This window comes from Paroedura picta, chromosome 18 (genome assembly GCF_049243985.1).
Source record: "Paroedura picta isolate Pp20150507F chromosome 18, Ppicta_v3.0, whole genome shotgun sequence".
Classification (NCBI taxonomy): Eukaryota; Metazoa; Chordata; class Lepidosauria; order Squamata; family Gekkonidae; genus Paroedura; species Paroedura picta.
In genome coordinates this window covers 17,814,190-17,833,550 of record NC_135386.1, presented here as the reverse complement: position 1 = coordinate 17,833,550, position 19,361 = coordinate 17,814,190, and the positions used below count along the sequence as shown (strand labels likewise).

The 19,361-nt window shown below is 44.1% G+C and overlaps 1 protein-coding gene across 1 annotated transcript in view; it reads left to right on the top strand.

Moving 5' to 3' along the window:
• Nucleotides 1–3,942: 3,942 nt before the first annotated feature.
• Nucleotides 3,943–19,361, top strand: part of MEGF11 (multiple EGF like domains 11) — a 274,750-nt gene continuing 259,331 nt past the window's right edge. The window contains exon 1 of the mRNA XM_077317624.1: nt 3,943–4,272. The gene's annotated coding sequence lies outside the window, so the exon portion shown is untranslated. The remainder of the gene's footprint in view (nt 4,273–19,361) is intronic.

The window sequence follows — 19,361 nt, the reverse complement described above, 5'->3', positions numbered from 1 at the left end:
TGGCTTCCCAAGTCTTCATTTGATGCTCTTATCATTATACCACATTGAGTCTCTTCTACAAGTGTCACCAGGTCAAGGGCTGATACCAGGGGGTTGCAGTTGCAAGCTACTCTCAGTTCAGTCTCCAGACCACAGTAGTTGTGGGCAGTGCTAGTATAGCAACACTGACAGATGCGTCCACCATTCCATTAGTGACTCTGCTGCTACCCACTTATTAGCTCCACATTAACCGCCAATGTGTAACAACAGCCAGAGTACTGTGTGGCATATTAATAAACTTACTTCATTTACACCCCTCTTTTCTCCCCAATGGGGACCCAAAGTTCCATAGTTCTTCTTTCCTCCATTTTAACATCACAACAAGGTTGTTTCTATAGATAAGATACATTTATTTGTATATAGCCATAAAGGTAAAGGTAAAGGTATCCCCTGTGCAAGCACCGAGTCATGTCTGACCCTTGGGGTGACGCCCTCCAGCGTTTTCATGGCAGACTCAATACGGGGTGGTTTGCCAGTGCCTTCCCCAGTCATGACCGTTTACCCCCCAGCAAGCTGGGTACTCATTTTACCGACCTCGGAAGGATGGAAGGCTGAGTCAACCTTGAGCCGGCTGCTGGGATTGAACTCCCAGCCTTATGGGCAAAGCTTTCAGACGGCTGCCTTACCACTCTGCGCCACAAGAGGCTCTATATAGCCATAGGCCTTTACAAAATATAAAATACAAATTTACGAACAGTAAAATAGAATAAAAGGAACTGTATAAAAATATAAAATTTAAGACCAAAAAACTGAAACAGCATACAAAGTGCAAGAGTGTTAAGAGGCTGCCTTAGTGGTTGTAACATTGGCCCTTATTTTCCTTGCAGCCAAGGCAAATATGTTACATGCAAATATGTTACATCATCAACCTTGTCAGATAAAAGATAGATTATCTTTTCAGCAACGGAGTGAAGGTTAGAACCCCGTAAGGTCTCATTGAGGAATTTGGCTCGTACCTCTACAATAGGCTAGTTCGCCCCTTCGTCACGGCAAAGAATGCGTTGTTGTTAGTTGCGAACAAGGTTGTTAAATTAGTTAGTCTGAGAGTGACAGGTTCAAGTCACCTACCAAGTTTCTATGGCAGAGGGGGAAGCTGAACAGAAATTCCCCAGATCCTGGATTGACATTCTAGTTAATATTAGGTGTGTGCATTGAGTTTAGCCCAACCAAAAGAAATACCTTAGCAGTATTTCTTGGTATCTTTTAAAAGCCAAATACAGATTCACTCATCAGTTTTGGCTCCCAGTACAGTTAATATAAAAAAAAATCAAACATATTTGTCTTTTACCTGAGTTTAAAGTGAGCCATATAGCTGCTGCTGGGGGGGGGGGGAGATTTAAAGGTAAAGGGATATAATGGCCTTGGATTCTGCTGATGGGCACTAGTACATTGCACAGGTTCTGCTGTTCTTATAGGGAAACACACACACACTCATTTCTCCTTCAGAGATTCTCTGATATGAACATAGTCCTGTTGGATTTCGGTACAGTCACAGTTGCACTGGTTCTGCTGGGCACATTGCACTGGTTCTGCTGCTAGCGTTGCAAAAATGCCTTCTGCTCCCTTTCCATATTATATCAGACATTCTACTAGGCTTACGCTGCCTAGCTATTTCCCCCCCACTGGAAACAATGTGTGGGGGGAAGGCACCTTCTTTGGGTGCTCAGAGCAGTGGCCTCCCTGATCCAATATTTTTGAAACTTGGTTCTTTTAGGAGAGGATCCAGTAGCTGTTCTGCAAATTTGGTGCCTCTATCTCAACCCCCCACCACACACACACTTAATAGACTCAGACTAGATTTGCCATGCTTTAATGGCCCCATAGGGTATAATGGAGCTGAACATATCCTCAATATTACCAGATTTGGAATATCAGTAAATATGAGTGAGCCAGCTTGGTGTTATGGTGAAGAGTGGTGGCTTCTAATCTGGCAAGATGGGCTGATTCCCCGTTCCCACACATGCAGCCAGCTGGGTGACCTTGGGCTCATCAAAGCCCTGATCATGCTGCTCTCTTAGAGCAGTAATCAAGGCTCTCTCAGCTCCACCTACTTCACAGGGTGCCTGTTGTGGGGAGAGGAAGAAATGGCGATTGTAAGCAACTTTGAGATTCCTTTGGATAGAGAAAAGTGTGGTATAAAAAGGACACTTCTTCTAAATAGCGACATTTTCTGGCTCCAATATACCCAAACCCCCAAAATATTATGGCACCTTTAAGACCAACAAAGATTTATTCAACGTGGGAGCATGCACATGAAAGCTCATGCCTTGAATAAATATTTGTTGGTATTTAAGGTGCCATTGGGCTCAAATTTTGTTGTGTGACTTCAGACCAAAAAATACAAATTTCCCCCCTTTCACAGCTCTAGTCACCAATAGGATGTGCCTTGCACATCCTATTGGTACACACATCCCCCTTTTATACATCCAGGTAGCCTAAAAGAGCCAACAGGCCATCAGATGCTTGCACACAACTTAAGGTAAAGATATCCCCTGTGCAAGTACCGAATCATGTCTGACCCTTGGGGTCATGCCCTCTAGTGCACACAACCTACACCAGGGCAATAAAGCAATGAAAACCTACTTCCACAAACACTAGCATTCGCTGCAGACAAATGACCCGGGGCTTATAAAGTACAGACATCTTGTCAACAGACATGGAATGAAGTGGAGTCATTCCAATTGCAGATCCAAATTAACTCCAGAGCCAATGCATGCACAGAGAACCAAAGAGCTCCTCAAGAGAAGAGTTTAAATCGCACTGTGGAAATTGTGATACCTCCATACAATTTAGAACTTTTCTTTCTTTCTTTTTTTGTAGGGGAGACGACCATATACGGAGGGAAGAGCAGAAGCCACCACCAGAGGCTCAAGGGAACAATACTAGGGGCCATTCCGCACAAGGACCAATGTTGCCAATTGCTTTCACAAATTGCTTTCACAAAGCAGAAACGCTATTTTAAATAGTGAAATCTCGGCATTCCGCATACCTTCATTTGTAGTGGAATCCAGTAGCGTTTAATTCGTTCCCCACAGGTTTCCGGTCTCGCAGGAATCGCTGGAAAGGAAGCGATTTTTTCCTATGCTTGTTCCTGACCCTGGCCGTCAATCAAACGTAACAGCCAATGGGTGGTTGCTATCATGCTCCCGAAAAGTCCCTTTCCCTTTAAGCACAGTTAAAAACGTTTCAACGAATATGCCTTGATTCTTCGCAACGTAGAGACCCATCTAGCTGGTGTGTGAGCTGGCGATTCATCATTACCACGCTCCCGCGAGTGGGAAAAAAAATCCCACCCCCTGCACGGGCGCGATTTTTGGCCAAAATTAAAGGGAACTGGTGAACATGGTGTTGTGCTTGGGGACTTAGGGGAGCTTTAAAGGACTTCTGTGGAGGGACTGTAGCTGGAGAAGCCTCACTGGGTGAATGAAGCCTTGCTGGTTCGTTGCTTTCCCCACTCCGAGGGAAAAAAATGGCGATCGCTTAGCCGGAAGTTCGGAGGAGAGAGCCAGGGGGAGGGACTTTGTTGCAACCGCTACATTGAGAATGCACAGGTCTTTTTCGCAAGTGTTGCAGGTTGTTGGCAAGAGTGTAGCGATTTTCTGAGGGTGAATCCACTTTTCCCAATTCCCCGGAAATCGCTACAACGAAGCAATTTTGGCGCTAGTGTTGCAGGACTGTTGCAGATTGCTCACGATGTCATGCAGAACGCAGTTTTAGTGGTGAAAACAAAATGTAAGACTAGTGCTATATTAAAGTCGTGCAGAATGGCCCTAGGTGTCACCTTGTAGTTCAGCATTAAAGATCAGTATAGTCCTGCCATGAAGAGAAACACAGGAAGATGGACTGACTCTTACTGTTTGTCAGAAATTAACTGAAGCAAACCAAGACAAGAACTTGAATCTCTGCCTCCACAGAGCAGCACCCTAACCATTCCAGTAAAAGAGAATCTTGCATGGTCTTCAAGGACTCTAACTCATGACTAGTCACCTTCATGGTCTCCCTTCCCCCATAATTCCATGGATGGAAGTCACGGAGCCTGCCCATCCAGAGCAGGGCTGGGGAGATCTGCATGACATTGCCCCGCCAGTAAAACAATATATGTCTCCCAGTCCCTACAAGTGGATCAGTTCCCTGGCCATAGCCTTACAGGAAAGAGCTAGAAGGATCCACATTCTCCTGAAGAAGTGCAGTTATATAGTCAAGCAGAGGGAACACTACAAAGACCTTGTTCAGGTAATTGCCTCATTTCCCAGGATGCCTTGTTTTTTGCCTAGTCTCCTTCATCCCATCCAAATGTACCTCTGCACTGTTTGGATTGATTGTGAGGGCCGGTTAGCTTTTTCCGCATTGGATCTTATCAGCTCCTCCTCCATATCTTGGCAGTAACATTTTTTGATTTATGATCGCATCAGCAGTAAGGGGAGGGGGAAAATTAGGAAGAAGTTAAACTGCTGGCTCTCCCTGGCTTATCATGGTGTGACAAAGGCCTCAATCAAGATGCAAATCCCCCGTTTGAGTAATGTGGCAGGGAAACACTTCGTTCCCAACAGGCAGAGTACATGAAGCAGAGATTCCCTACCAGTCCCACTCTGACGCAGGGTCTTCCTTAGCCAGATTTACCCATATGGGTTGCTTTGTCCTTGAAGCCTCAGTTGCCAAATCATGTTGTCTTTTATGGCTCTGAGGTTGAAAGAGGCAGAGGTGGGGGCAGAGGTGTCTAACGCTGCCCACCGACTTCAGTAGAAATGTATTCATCTGATCTCTTTTACTCCCATCAAATTGCAGCCAACTTATGGTGACACCTTAGGGTTTTCAAGCCAAGAAGGGTCCAGAGGTCCATTGGCCACCTCTTTGTAGCAACCCTAAACTGCCTTGGAGGTCTCATATACTAACCAGGGCTGACCCTGTTTAGCTTTCGAAAGCCAACAATATATTACACAATTACTGGGAATGGGTGCTGAACAAACATGAAGTTCACCCCCAGTTTGCCCATTGGGTGGGTGGGTGGGGGCTTATGGTGGTGATGCTCAATTGGCAGTGACTTCCCAGCTATGAAAAGGCAGCATTACACAAATGTATATTTTCCCCTACCAGCAAGATACTAAACTCCATCGGCATAAAGAGGTTCAGGAACAATCAACTCTTGCCCCGGGGGTGTGATATGAGAATAGGATTGCTCAACTATTTGTGGGAAAGCCAAAGCGGGAGATTGACGGCTCCAAAGAGATAGGGGGAAAAGATAAAACTGTCATTTCGAATGGATTAGTATTTCAGTTTTTGGTGACATGCGAGAGTCATTATTATCAATTATTAAATAAAGAAGATAAATAAATTCACTGAGAAATACACACTGCCACTTTTCACATAAACACAGCTGTGATATATCATTTTTTGACATTTTAATCAGGCAACTCTTTTGTTCTTCAAATTATGTCTTTCAGATATTACAGATGCTCCCCACCACCCCACTTCCCTCCACCATGCTGTTCGGGGAAGACAAATATTTCCTCACATATAGAAAATTAAACTGAATGCAGTCAACTCAAGGAAAGACTAAAGGAATTGCTCTGGTTTACTCCACAGCTAAATCTGTGAAGTTTATGAAAGCAAGAATCTAAGGGTTACAGTCTCACAAAATCCCAGTCACATTAATAAAGGGCTCCTTTGGGGTATTAAATTACTTGGATAGTGTGCCCCCCTCTCTGTTTATTAATTTTAAGGGTGCATTTTTCCATTATTGTCACTGGGAGTCACTATTTCACTAATGCAGGGCAGGAATTTCCTTTGCTCATTTGCAAAAAGCCCCAGTTTTCCTGTTACTTTTCTCAAACCCTCCTTCAAAATATAAACCAGATATTTTCCAAAACAACCCCCCCCCCCAAAACCCTAACCATGGTGTCTTTCATTCAAGGGTTCAGTTCCCAGAGTGAGGAGGGAAATATCAGACAGAAGGACAGCAAAACATTCCCAGAAGGCATCTCTGCCACATCCCCATAGCTCAGTGGAGAAAAACACTTTTGTAGGAAATCAAAGTGTGGGGTTCAAATCCCACCAGGAGGAAAGTTGGGGGAAAACAAAGATAAATTTTTGAGTGGCAACAAGGTGGTCAGCAATTAAGGAGGAGAGTGTGGAATGCACCCCTAACACCCTGTGGTGTAGTCCTCCAACCACACACCCAACAGGGCATACAAGAGAAAAATCCACAGGGTTATCTAGTATCCTTCATTACTCCTAGTGTTGAAACCAGCCATAGAGACTAGGGCAGGGAAGACTGTAGGAAAAGGCAGCAGTTCAGCATGCCTTAGTTAGTGGGTTCTAATCCTGCTTGTGGTTAGATGGAAAGCCCCGAAAGGAGACTTGGGCATAGCTGAGATGTTGCACTACCAGAATCAATTGCTGGGAATGAGCTGCTCAGGCTTATTGGATGTGTCAAAACCTAATCATTTTGCTGAGCACCTCCCCTGTAGCCATCCCTTGGTTGCATTCCTGAGGTCCACCACTGATGCTTGCTTCTGTGCATCCCATCAGCCCTTCTTCATCTTCCCTCTTCTTTCTTTCTTTAATTTATTTATTTCCCCTTTAAAGCCTGATACCGGAGTTGCGGGTGCCATGACAAAATGGCGGCTGCAGGAGGGGGAGCCAACAGATGTCAGAGAGCACAAAATGTCAGGGAACAAAGTCCCATCATAACTCTTCAACATTTCAGGTGTGCCCAGTTCTACCCAAGGGCCTCTCCTTTCTCCGTTGTGCATATTGGACCAAATGTGGTAGACTTTGCTAGGAGTTGTTGAGGGATGGGGCAGGGTTATTGATCTGAAACCCAAGAGACACATGGTGTGGTCTGAGCCTTTCACAGCCCCACTGCTTACCTGTGTGAGGTACATTGTCCCTGCAATCCCCAGCAGGCGCAGTAGAGTCTCTGGTCTGGTATTTGTGTGCTGAGGCTGGATACTTGGAAGCACTCTGAAAAGAGAAGCATTAATTCTTTTGTTTGTGCAAAATCCTGCCTTCATGTACAAGTGCCCTTTCTCTCATGTTCCCATCACCAAAGCAACATCCTGTGCTGTGCCTAGGGGTGTTCTGTTTGGGATTCATATGGCGCTTGATGGAGCTGTGATTGGATGCAAGGCTTTGCCAGTAGCTTAAGCTGTGCTGTGTGTGTTTGGGCACTGGGAGGGGGCAATACGGCTTCCCACGCAGCCTGTCCACGGAGGCATCCTTCCGAAGCTGCTGATTTATTGGTGTGGGACTTCATCATTATCCTATGCAATTCACAGTTTGGCCTCAGGATTGCACCCGTAGGTTATTTCATAACAATTAAGTAACACAAAGAGTTTGTTCAAATTAGCGGTTGCATAAGAGTATCATAACTCTTCCTTCTTATATTGTATGTTTTGAGTAGGCTGATTTCTCTCCCTTGCATTTGCTCACTGGCTCACGGGATTTTATCCATTCTGGAGAGGTCTGTGTCCTGATCAGACTGCTAGACAATTACCCTCACACCACCACCACCCCGTTAATTTACGAAGCCATGTTTTCCTGCAAATCTGGCAAGGCCCATAAATGTGTTACACTGAATGTGTTCTCACTTTTGCAATTCGTACTGGACCTTCTGCTGCGGGGAGCCAGAGGAACTATAGGAGAGGGAAACAATTCAGAGGTCCCCCTTCCCATTCCCCTTGTCAGTGCTCACTAAACCATAATTGACTTTCTTTCCCTCCTTCGGATTAATGGGTTTTATCGCCACACATTTCATTGTGTGTACTTGTATTTTTCTTACCGAGCCTAAGCCAATCCATGACCCCACCTGGGTCAGGAGTTAGAAGCTGTGCAGGGTCACTTGGATGGGAGACCACCAATGAAGTACATGTGTGGTACACAGAGTCAGGCAATGGGAAACCAACTCTGTTCATCTCTTGCTCTGATCTGGTTGGCCCAGGCTTGCCTGATCACCTGTGTTCACCTATGTTAGCTCTTTCAGTTACATCTGACTGTGAGCTGTGCCTACTAACCCACAAAGTTAGAACATTTGCATTAGAGCCTAAGAGAGCCCTGTATATTTATTTCCACGACTCATTAGCCTTATTCTTCCTTGTGGAGCATAACATGGCTGATAACATAAATATACGTACAATAAAATACATATAAACTTTAAAAAGCCACTGAAAAGGCCCTCTCTCTTGTGCCTGTCAAACAAGCTTCTTTGATTGATGGGATAGTTGGGAAGGCCTCTTTCTGTGTTCTTCATTCTCAGGCAGGAACAACTAGAAGACCCTGATCCAAATCCTAAATTTAGGGATTTAAAGGTCAAACCCATACCTTGAATTGGCGGATAGGTAGCCAGTATTGGGTCACATGCTCCCAGTCGCTGGCCCCAAACAGGAGTCTAGAAACAGCATTCTGGACTAGTGGCAGCCTTTGAACATGCTTCAAGGGTAGCCCCAGGTAGGCAACAATGCAGGTGACAGGTTGACTAAAACATGTGAAAACAATGTAATTCCCCCCTTTCCATTTGGCCTTGACTGTGTTCACAAGAAAGAGCAGAGAGGCGGGCCTTTCAAGGTGAAAACCCCTTGGTCGATTATTATTTTTTTTCTCTTGAATTTCAGTGCACATCTCTAAACCTCCCAGGAAAACTCTTCCTATCTCATTTGTACAGCAAATGACAACTGGGAAGAGTTCAGCGGAGGTCGATTGCCTCCTTATTTAATTTCTCATGATAGGGTGGCTAAAAAGAAATTCATCAGTTTTCACTCGGACTGCACTGCCGAAGATCACAAGGTTGAGGACATATCTCCCTCACCCCCATTTTTAACTGAACTTTGCAATATGCACCAAAGCATCCAAAATAGTTTCAGAAAACATTCTTGGCCAGACATTCAGAAATACGGATTTAGCCTGCTTTAACCTTAGAACTGCCCGCAGGTGAATGTCTGGCAAGAGGCAGGTCTCTTTGTATGTGCTCTGGAATCCTGATGTTTCCTAATTTCTTAATTTCTTTAGCCACTGGTAGCAGCTATGACTATAAAACCCTCTTGTGGTGCAGGGTGGTAAGGCAGCCAACGTGCTGTCTGAAGCTCTGCCCATGAGGCTGGGAGTCCAATCCCAGCAGCCGGCTCAAGGTTGACTCAGCCTTCCATCCTTCCAAGGTCGGTAAAATGAGTACCCAGCTTGCTTGCTGGGGGGTAAACGGTAATGACTGGGGAAGGCACTGGCAAACCACCCTGTATTGAGTCTGCCATGAAAACGCTGGAGGGCGTCACCCCAAGGGTCAGACATGACTCGGTGCTTGCACAGGGGAGACCTTTATCCTTTACCTTTACCTAGCAGCTATGACTAAGCATTCTTTAGATTCCAAGAACCTCTCCTCTCCCATTGTGGGGTTCTATATACTGCTCTTACATTTAAAAAAGGCATAGTTTGCCTTAAAGGGAAACCACAGACGTAAGCTTTGTCAAGGTTGTAAGGAATAAAATGATGTTATTACTGCCTCTATTCCCCAATGTTAGGGAAAATGCACTTCATGGCTCCTTTGAGGGAATAAAATCACCTTATTTATAACAGCTATGACATACGTCACTTTCTGTTGAGTGAGAAACAAGCAGTGGTAGTTCGATTTAAAATAGAAACAATAACTTGAGATTGTGTTGTTTGCACAATCGCCTTTCACAGAACCCATTCACTGGGTTGCCCAAATTGATGGTCGCACCACAGGACCCTGGGCCCCATGCCACTGAGCTTGTGTTTAAAGCTCTTGCCCTTTCTTTGGTGTGTTCAATTGATGGCACTTCAGGACCCTGGACAGCTTCTTACCTCCTTTAGTGCATTACTGCCAGCTCCTCGCACCCCCACTCCACCACCCACATCCGTTTCCTAAACTCTTCTTAAGCTTGTTCTCCAATCTTTTGAAAAACAAAACCCTGGGTCTAGGATGAATATTTTACGAAATAAATACATGTAAACTTGATTCCTTTCCTTGGTTTATTTTGTTTATTTTTGTATTTTAACCCACCCTTCCCCAAAGGCGGCTGCAGGAGGTAAAAGCACACAATGTTACATAATTAAAAAAATTAAACCTAAAATTTCAATTATTTAAAATGCAGATTCCTAAAAATACAAAACACTGAGATACAAAATTATAAAAAATGACTGCCTGATGTTATCCTACCCAGAGGAGAAGAGGGGGCAGGGTGTGGAGGAACAACTTGGCAGATTTAGGCAGAGAGGGCAGCAGGAATTTTGATATACCCCAGACCTCAACCATAGGCCTGGTGGGACAACTGTGTCTTATGAACCATGCAGAACAACGTATAGTCCCGTAGGCCTCTGAACTCACCAGGCAGCATGTACTGCCAGGCCAGCCCTGGTTGAGGCCAATCTGATTTCTTTGGAGCTGGAGATCCTGAAAAGATTTTGATTGCTCCAAGTGTTCTTTGATGGAGGCATAATGGGAGAGGCGGTCTTTCTTTCTCTCAGGAGGACACGGGAGCAGGGAAGTAGGCTAAGTTGCTGATCTTTCCAAAGAGCAAAAAGCTGTGTCATTCTACTTGCATTTTTAAGGATGGTGTTCACTCACTCAGAAGCAGGATGGGCATCCCACCAAGGCCTGCAGGTCTTTGGCAGACTCCCAGCTGAACTGGATAAGGCACATGAAGGTCAAATGACTTGCCGGAGGTTATCCGTTGAGCTGGGTGTCTCTGGCAGGGCAGCAACCAAGTTCTCATCCTGCTAGTTTAGTGCCCATGAGCGCTAGAGCAAGTCTCTAGTCTCCTATCAGTAGCTCCTACCCAAAGCAAAATGTTTTCACGCAATTTTGTAATAATTGATTCTGTGTTTAAAAAATCAGGGGGAAGATGTCTAGGGTTGCTTTGATAGCATGTTGGCAATACACATGAAAAATGGCAAGAAGCCTTTGAGGCTTCCTTTATATTCTGGTCCTATTCTCTTGGGAAGTTCTTCCTTCCTTCCTCTGTAGCAGTTTCGTCCTACCCTCATTAATGCAATGATTTTAGGTGTAACAGTCCTCCGCCTCTTTTGCTTTGTCAGCTTCAATGAATGTGTTGGACACAGAGAGAAGAACATCCATCGTTTTATCATGATTAAAATGTGTTGATGTGTTAACCCTGGCTGTTTAAGCCAAAGGTGGCTTAGGGAATGCTGTTGAATTTTTAGCAACCGATCCCTGCAAATGTACTCTTTATCAGGAGCTGAAAACAAGCCCAGAGATGACGTTTGTCCAGGATTAATGCTATACTTACCAAGTGATTCATTAATTAACTGACTAATAAGTCATTTCATTCACAATAGCGGCATGCGATCTTGAGAATTGCTCCGTTTTCTGGCACCAGGTCATCTGGATGTTCTCTTCTGAAAGCCTCCTGTAGGAGAAGAACTTCTGTACAGATTGGTCCATTTCTGTCTTTGGTCTGTTTCTCACTCTCAACATTTTCTCTTTAGGAATTTAAGAACACCCTTTTGTTCCCCTACACCCTCTGAATTATCTTTTTCTTTCTCTCCCCCCCTCCCTGTTCTCCATTGAATGGCTCCCCATGTGCCAGATAATTAAAAAAATGGAAATTACCAAGCAGCGGGCTGGAGAAGGCTGCAGAAATCCATACTGGTTGAGGCCCCCTTGAATATTAAAATGACTTTACTTTGCGTGCCGCGCAGATTCCAGCCTTGACAATTTCATTCTGAAAACTATTTATGCTCACAAAAGTCCATAACAACATTTCCATTATGTACCCTCAGGATTTTCTTGTGGTCTTTATTTTTTTGAGTCAGCTTTTATTATTGTTCAGCACCAATGTAAATGCAAAAACGGAAAGAGCTCTGCGGTAAAGATATTGCTGTTTTCTCCAGGTACAAAGGTTTCTCTTGGCCTGAAGCCTTGCTGTATTCTGCCGGCCTCTCTCAATAATGCAAACTAACCATAGTGGAATTTATTCCCACCGAGACCTCCTCTTTGTCGCTTGCTACCCACTTACCCTATCTCCCTAGGCCAAGAGATTTCCATCAAACCATATCTCAGAGGATCTACGATGGGTTATAATATATACTTTCTCACTTTAGCTTCTCTACAACTGTGTGAGGTGGGTTAGCTTAGGACTGTGAATGAATGACTCTATAAATGAATGAATATTTAATTTCTATACTGCTCCTCCCCATATGGGCTCAGGGTGGCTCGAAACAATAAAACACATTCATTAAAATCAATTACAGTTATAAAATTACAACAAAATCCAACTGCCCATGTGTTCTGCCTGCCCATGGGAATAACAGTGTTCTGCCTGCCCATGGGAATTATCGTAACACATGCTCAATAACAGTGTTCTGCCTGCCCATGGGAATTATCGTGCATGATGACACCTTGCTTTATATTTGCCAAGTGTTTTTAGGAAGAGGGACGTGTCCAGTGTGGCCATTGGGGATTTGATTGGCTGAGCAGATTTTTCAAAAGAGCTGCTGCCATTGCACAAGATCAGCTGAGGCATCCATCTAGTAGCTGGTTCCACCTGCTGCGGCAGCCATTATGTGCTGGTGTTCAACACGCCAGGGGCTACATACACAAGATAACGCTCTTTCAAACCCCTTTCAATGCACTCTGCAACTGGAGTTCCCTGTGTGCCAAGGCAAGCAGTCACTGTATTCAAACTGCATTATTTAGCACGTGTGAAAGCAAGTCCTGTGTCAGAATTCCAAAAGTTGCCCATAGGCTCAAAAAGTTTGGGGATCCCAGCCTAGGAGAGAATGACTCACTTGAGACAGCCCAGGTGCAACTCTAAAAAGAGTCACCCCCTTCAAAGAACATTGGACTTCTGTAGACTGAGGGTAGTAGAACTTGCCGTGGGATTGCAGTGCTGTTTCCCATGTCCAGTCTCCTCAACAGCACCATAGCTTGTTTGCAGGGCAGCCTCCATTCCTGGTTTCTTCTTGCTCCTTGGACTTGCTGTAGATAATCTGACACCCTCCCCATGCACCACAGACTCACTAATCTTGCATTAGAATCCAATGTTGTCATTTAAAGAGCTGAAAATAATATGAAGGGAAGACAAATTTATCCAAGGCTAGTTTTTATTTCCTCATTTTTTTGGGGGGGGGGGGGCATGCAGAAACCCAATGGCAAGGGTTCACAAACAAAGGAACTGATCCCACTGCAAACCAAATATTCTGCTATGGGATTTTTTGGGGGGAGGGGACAAAGCAAACACTGTTGTGGGGAGAGGAAGAGTGGGCTGTTGGAAATGGGCGATTGGCCCCTTTTTGGTAGTAAAAAGCAGGGTGCAAAATCCAGCTTTTTTTCTTATTAAAGATGCCACTCAACTCAAATTTTGTTCTGCAGTTTCAGACCAACACAGCTACTCACCTGAACTATTGAAATAATTGAGCATGTATTACTTCACTATTCATTTTATAAGGATATTCATTCCCTGTATAGTAATGTCTATTTTATCTAAGTTTCCAGGCTGAGCTGATACATTTTTGTGTCTCCATTCTTCTTGCAGAGTGCCTTAACATAACCATTCTGAAGGTGGCCAAGTTTTGTGCTTTGGCTCAGTTGATAAGGAAGCAGATACTGAAATCTTTGTATTAACTGCCTTGTGCTGCTGAAACTAGTGCTTAATTTATATTTTGTTATTGTTTTTATATTTTTTTTATTTGGGCTTAGCTTGTGCTGTTGTGTTGGCATTGGGGCTGATCTTGGATTGGAATAAATGGAATGAATGAATAAATAATTCAACCGGAGATAAGACAGACCCAGGTTGGTTTCTGTAACTTAATTTGTGAGATTTCCCCATCTGAAGGGAAAGGAAAGATTCATCTGGCAAAAGTCAGCTGAAGGGCAAGAAAGAAATATCTAAGGGGGAAAAAGAAAGAGGCCACAATCCCTCCGCAGTCCCTGATATCAAATGAGAACGTTTGCATTCACTGGGGACTTTTGCATGCATGTAGATTTTTCTACTTGCACATTCTTCCAAAGCTTTGCTCTGGAATCCATCCTAGGACATAATGAAGACAGATTGTTTACCTGGCAGCTCTCATTCCTGCCTTCTGTCTGAGGGCAGGCAGATCAAAAGGAAGGAGGGGGGAGTAGAAATAGGGGTCACCTGGTCCCACAGTACGTTTTAAGCTCCCTAGAGGATGGCCCCTCCAAGGGGAAAAAAAATCCACTTGCTAAAAATAAAAGTGACCATGAGCCGTTGTTCCCACATACTAAGATTGCTCTTATATTCTTTTCCTAAGCAACCTGTTTTCACGCTACCAATCTGCTTTCTGCATATGGGAGGGGGAAGCTATCTTTGAAGCAATCTGTACACAGCAACCACTTCCATTTAAAAACCGAGACTTTAAAGGCTCAAAGGAAAATGGCAACACAAGCGGAACAGCAAACGGCTGGGAGAGGGGAAAAGCTGGCTAATTTGACTAGTCTGTCGCAGGCTTCTTTTAGCTCCCACAAATGTGAAACCTTCATTCCCTCATGCTTCATTTGCCTATATCCTCGTTACCGTCATCCCATTTCTGTGTTGTCCCTAGTATACCTGGTGCCAATGCTTCTTTTGTATGATTTCCTAATTCCATAACCCTCCTCCTATTGCTTTGTACACTGGCTGTTTAGTGCTAATTGGTGTTTCCTATTCTGTAATCCACCCTGAGTCTCAGTAGGAAAGGCGTACTATAATAAAATATTATTGGTCGGGTCTGGCCTGGAGGCATCTCACTACCTGGCAGCCTCAGTGCTGCTTGGACACAACTTCTGTTAGCATGTTAGTGAGCACACACTCTTCTTTAGGCTAAGTCTAAGACTGCCAACTGCAGGTTGGAAAATTCCTAGAAATTTGGAGTTAGAGCCCAGTGGGATATAGTGCCTTAGAGTCCACACTCCAAAACAGCAACTCCTGCTGCTCTCAGCCCTCCTGCTCCTGGGCTGAAATTGGGATGAGTTTCTACTCTTCCTGCTTTTCTCCTCTCTCTTCCCTGCCAACAGTGTCCTGCTTGCATCCCTTAAATGTGTCTCAGTCTCCAAGGAGCATAACGAACAACCGCATATAGTTTGTGCCTTCGTTTTAAAAATTTCCAATTTAAATTAGTCAATTATATACTTCTCATTTTGGGTTAGCAGCTTTTATGCCGTTGACTGAAAACGGGCACCTTCATTGTTGTAAAGTATCCCGTGTGTTCACTGCGCGTTAAGAAAGTCAGGATAGAAGCTTTTCAGTCAATAAAAAGATCCGTCATAGAAGCTGCCTGTGCGTTTCCATCTTGCAGATACTTTAATCTCTTCCTCCCTTCAGAGAGCTTGACAGCACAATGACAAGCATTTCATTTCGGTGGCCTTAGAAGAACATAACTTTTCTTAGGATGGCACAGTGAATGGCACATACAGTTCTCCCCTCTTCTATTTTATCCTCCCAAGCACCCTGCGAGGTAGGTTAGGCTGAGGGAAATTTGCTGCCCCAAAGTCACCCTGGGATCTTTTGTTCATCCTCCTTGGCACATGGATTTCTGCTTTTTCTTATTTGTGGGGAAAAACTCTATGCCGTGTAGGGGTTTGCCTTTCTAATTTTGTTTTCTTTGGTCTCAGCACCTAGATCTAATATATGTTATTTGATTTGGGTTCTTTGGATTAGCAGAAAGGGATTAGTGGTGAAGCAGACTGGTGTCATTATTCAGCATTATTAATGATCTTGTCGAGTTGAGATTCCCCCAAACTAGAAAACTAATAAACGTTACTTATTGGGGGGGGGAAATTCTTGAAGTTACCCAACAAATATATAAATTCTTTAAAGTATTTAATATGTGTTAAGAGGACAGCATGATAAATTCAATATTGAAAACCAATATCAGGTTTACAATTATTTGTCATTTATCATTCCTGATTGCAGAGACAGTATCTTATTGAAAAGAATAAAGTGATTCATAAAGAGAGTTCTCTGAACAGGAAAAAAAAAAAGACAAAGAGAGAACAGAAACACAAGGAAAGAGCCCCATCTAGGCCAACTGTTTTTCTCTCTTACCTTTATTGTCAAATGTTATTTGCTCTTTCAAGAAACTCTACGTAGTTAATCACTTGCATTTCGATATTAGAGATAAGATAAAATTTATTAAGGGAGAGAAACTGATGCATTTTGTAAACAATACTCATGACAGCACAATATTTTCTTTAAAGATCTGGTTTCTGAAGCAAATACAGCTCTGGGCAGTCCCTTTCAAAGACCCACTTCTTTGAAGGGTAGGACAGAAGGGGTTCCTCCCTTAACCTGACCATTCACTTATGGGGGAAGCATCCTATTCCACAGATAGAGGTCTCCCATGCTGGTAGACCACTTAGAACAGCTTTTGCAACTTGATCTAACCTTGCCCGTTCGAAAACAGGCCCAGCTGAATCCACAGATGTGGCTTCCTCAGAAGTGAGTGTGCAAAGAATTAATGCCTCAGTCTTTGAAGAAGTGGTATCATGTAATTTTGTCCTGGATGGCCTGAGCTAGACCTGTCCTGGAAGCCAAGCAGGGAGGGCCCAGCTTGCTTGGGAGACCACCAAGGAAGCCCAGAGCTGGGACACAGAGGCAGGCCATGGCAAACTACCTCTGAAATCTCTCATCTTGACCTGTATGGACCAGTTAGCCCAATCTCCTCCAATCTTTGAAGCAGGGTTGGCCCAGTTTAGTTCTTAGGACTTCCAAGGAATATCACAGTTCTGATACAGAGGCAGGCAATGGCAAACTGCTTCTGAATATGTTTTGCCTTGAAACCCCTGCTTTAGCTGCCATAAGTCAGCAGCAATTTGACAGTACATCCCAAGCACATCATATAAATAAGTGACAACAATTGCCTTGCTCACAGCAAACACATGTACAATCCGTGTACAGGCTATGCTTGATTTTTCTTCATACGTATGTGGCATGATTTTCACATTACATTCAACATGCACAGCTGAACAGGTGCTTTAAAACTCCATGTTTATCAGGGTCCTGGCCCCCTATTTCATTTGTAAAAGGAATGCACGTCAGCTCTTCATCAGAGATGTCCACCCAAAAATGGAGGATGTATGTACATTCGGTATAACAGGCAGCCCTGGGTGAGCGTCACTCTTCTTGCTCAAAGAGAAATTTACTTAATCTATACCAGGGGTAGTCAAACTGCGGCCCTCCAGATGTCCATGGACTACAATTCCTAGGAGCCCTTGCCAGCATTTGCCAGCGAATGCTGGCAAGGGCTCCTGGGAATTGTAGTCCATGGACATCTGGAGGGCCGCAGTTTGACTACCCCTGATCTATACCATACATTTTATGGAGTGCCTCAGGAACCTAGCCATTCTTGTCTTTCTCTTTTAAAAAAACTTTTGTTTTCAGATAAACAGTACTAATACAAAAGTGAGCACAAGAAGACATCAATGAATTAATAATACCAACGCCACCAAATAAATGTGCGCAGATACTAGTGATACATAAATCTGGAATAAGGAGGATGATCTATGACACTGAGGAATCCTTTCAGAATTATCTTGAACACTGTCGGAAAATAAATAGGTTTCAATATATGGAAATTAACGCAGGATGTGTCAATGTTTGTTTAGATTGTTTTCAGTATATAACAAAAAGGGATTTCATTTTCCTAAGAAGTAGTTTGGGCAGGCTTTTCTTATTTTTGGTCTGTGCTACTATCTGATTGATTATTAAATATCTCCATAATTTGCTAAACCATTTCTTGATGAATTGCCATTTAAATTCCACCCCCAGTATGTTGTCCCTTATTATAGGTATTTATTCATTTCTACTCCCACCTTTCTCCCCAGTGAGATCCCAAAGCAGCCTGAAGCTTCATGCTCATCAGCAAACTGGAAATAAATTTTGTCAGAACTGGAATACATGGTCTTCATATGTATAATCCCTTCCTTCCTTCCTTCCTTCCTTCCTTCCTTCCTTCCTTCCTTCCTTCCTTCCTTCCTTCCTTCCTTCCTTCCTTCCTTCCTTCCAACAGGAACTGAAATCGCTCCCCACATTTCATAATAGAAGACTAGTCCCAAATGTTTTTTGCCGTATGACAATCCAGCAAATGCAGTGAACAAGCACCTTTCTCCTCACATCCTCCCTAGCACAGCTTCGCTTTGTTTGCCAAATACTCTATGAGCCTGTTTGAAGAAAGATGCCATTTACATAGTACGGTGAATGCGTTTTCTCTAATGCTCAGCTACCTCATAGTTAGTGGTGGCTTTGCTCTCTGGATCACATCCCAAATATCTTTGCAGTGTAATCCCCCAAAGTCTTTCTCTGAGAGACTCGCATAATTTGGCATCATTTTCCAGTGAAATGACGCTAATAATTGATAGAGATGGAAGATGACATATTTAATGTAGATAGAGCAAGATGAGTAGCCATGGTCGTCTGTCTGTAGCAGCGGAAAGAGTCCAACAGCACCTTAAATACTAACAAAATTTGCAGCAGGGAAGGAGCTTTTGTGAGTTACTCCTCCGAAGAAGCAAGCAGTGACTCAGTAAGGTCATGCTCTGCCACAAATGTTGGGTGCTGCTGAACATTGAGGTGGTGAATGCTAGGGGAGATACCTGTGAAGTGTCATTTATCTATGTAGATAATTGTATTCTAGCTTTCTTCTCCAATGAGGAATCCCAAATGGGTTACAGCATCATCTTCCCACCCTTCATGTATCCCCACTACAGCAGCCTGTGAGGCAGGTTAGGTTGAGGGACAGTGGCTCACTCAAGGCTACCCAGTAAGCTTCCATGGCAGAGCAGGGATTTGAACCTGGGACTCCCAGAACGTAGTCTGACCTTCTAGCCGCAGCAGCGTTCTGGCTGCAGGAGAAGCCGTTTCCTGTGTAGATCATGTGATTGAAATATTTACATGGGAGTTATGTTGCTTCATTTTGTAGGGCAGCTCTTTTGGAGTCCGCTGCCCAGCTTGGCACAAAGCAGAAGGTGAAAATGGACCTGGAAAAGGCACCCCACCTGAGGAAGGGAGGGGGGAGGTCCAGTGGCTGAGTGCCTGCTTCCATGTGCCATGAAGGTGGGCCACAGCCTAGGTGGAATGTCTGTGGGGGGAGGCCTTCATCCCTCTGGGAGAAGCCCAAGTGGCCACAAAGGTCAGCCCACCTAGGGCTGCCAGCTCCAGGTTGGGAAATACCTGGAGATATTGGGGGTGGAGCCTGAGGAGTGTGGGGTTTGCAGAGAGTGGAGATTTCAGTGCCATTGACCTCCACCTTCCAAAGCAGCCATTTCCTCCAGGGGACGGATCTCTGACACCTGCTGGAGAACAGTTGTGAAATTGGGAGAAGATTCTAGCTGCTACCTGGAGGCTGGGGACCCT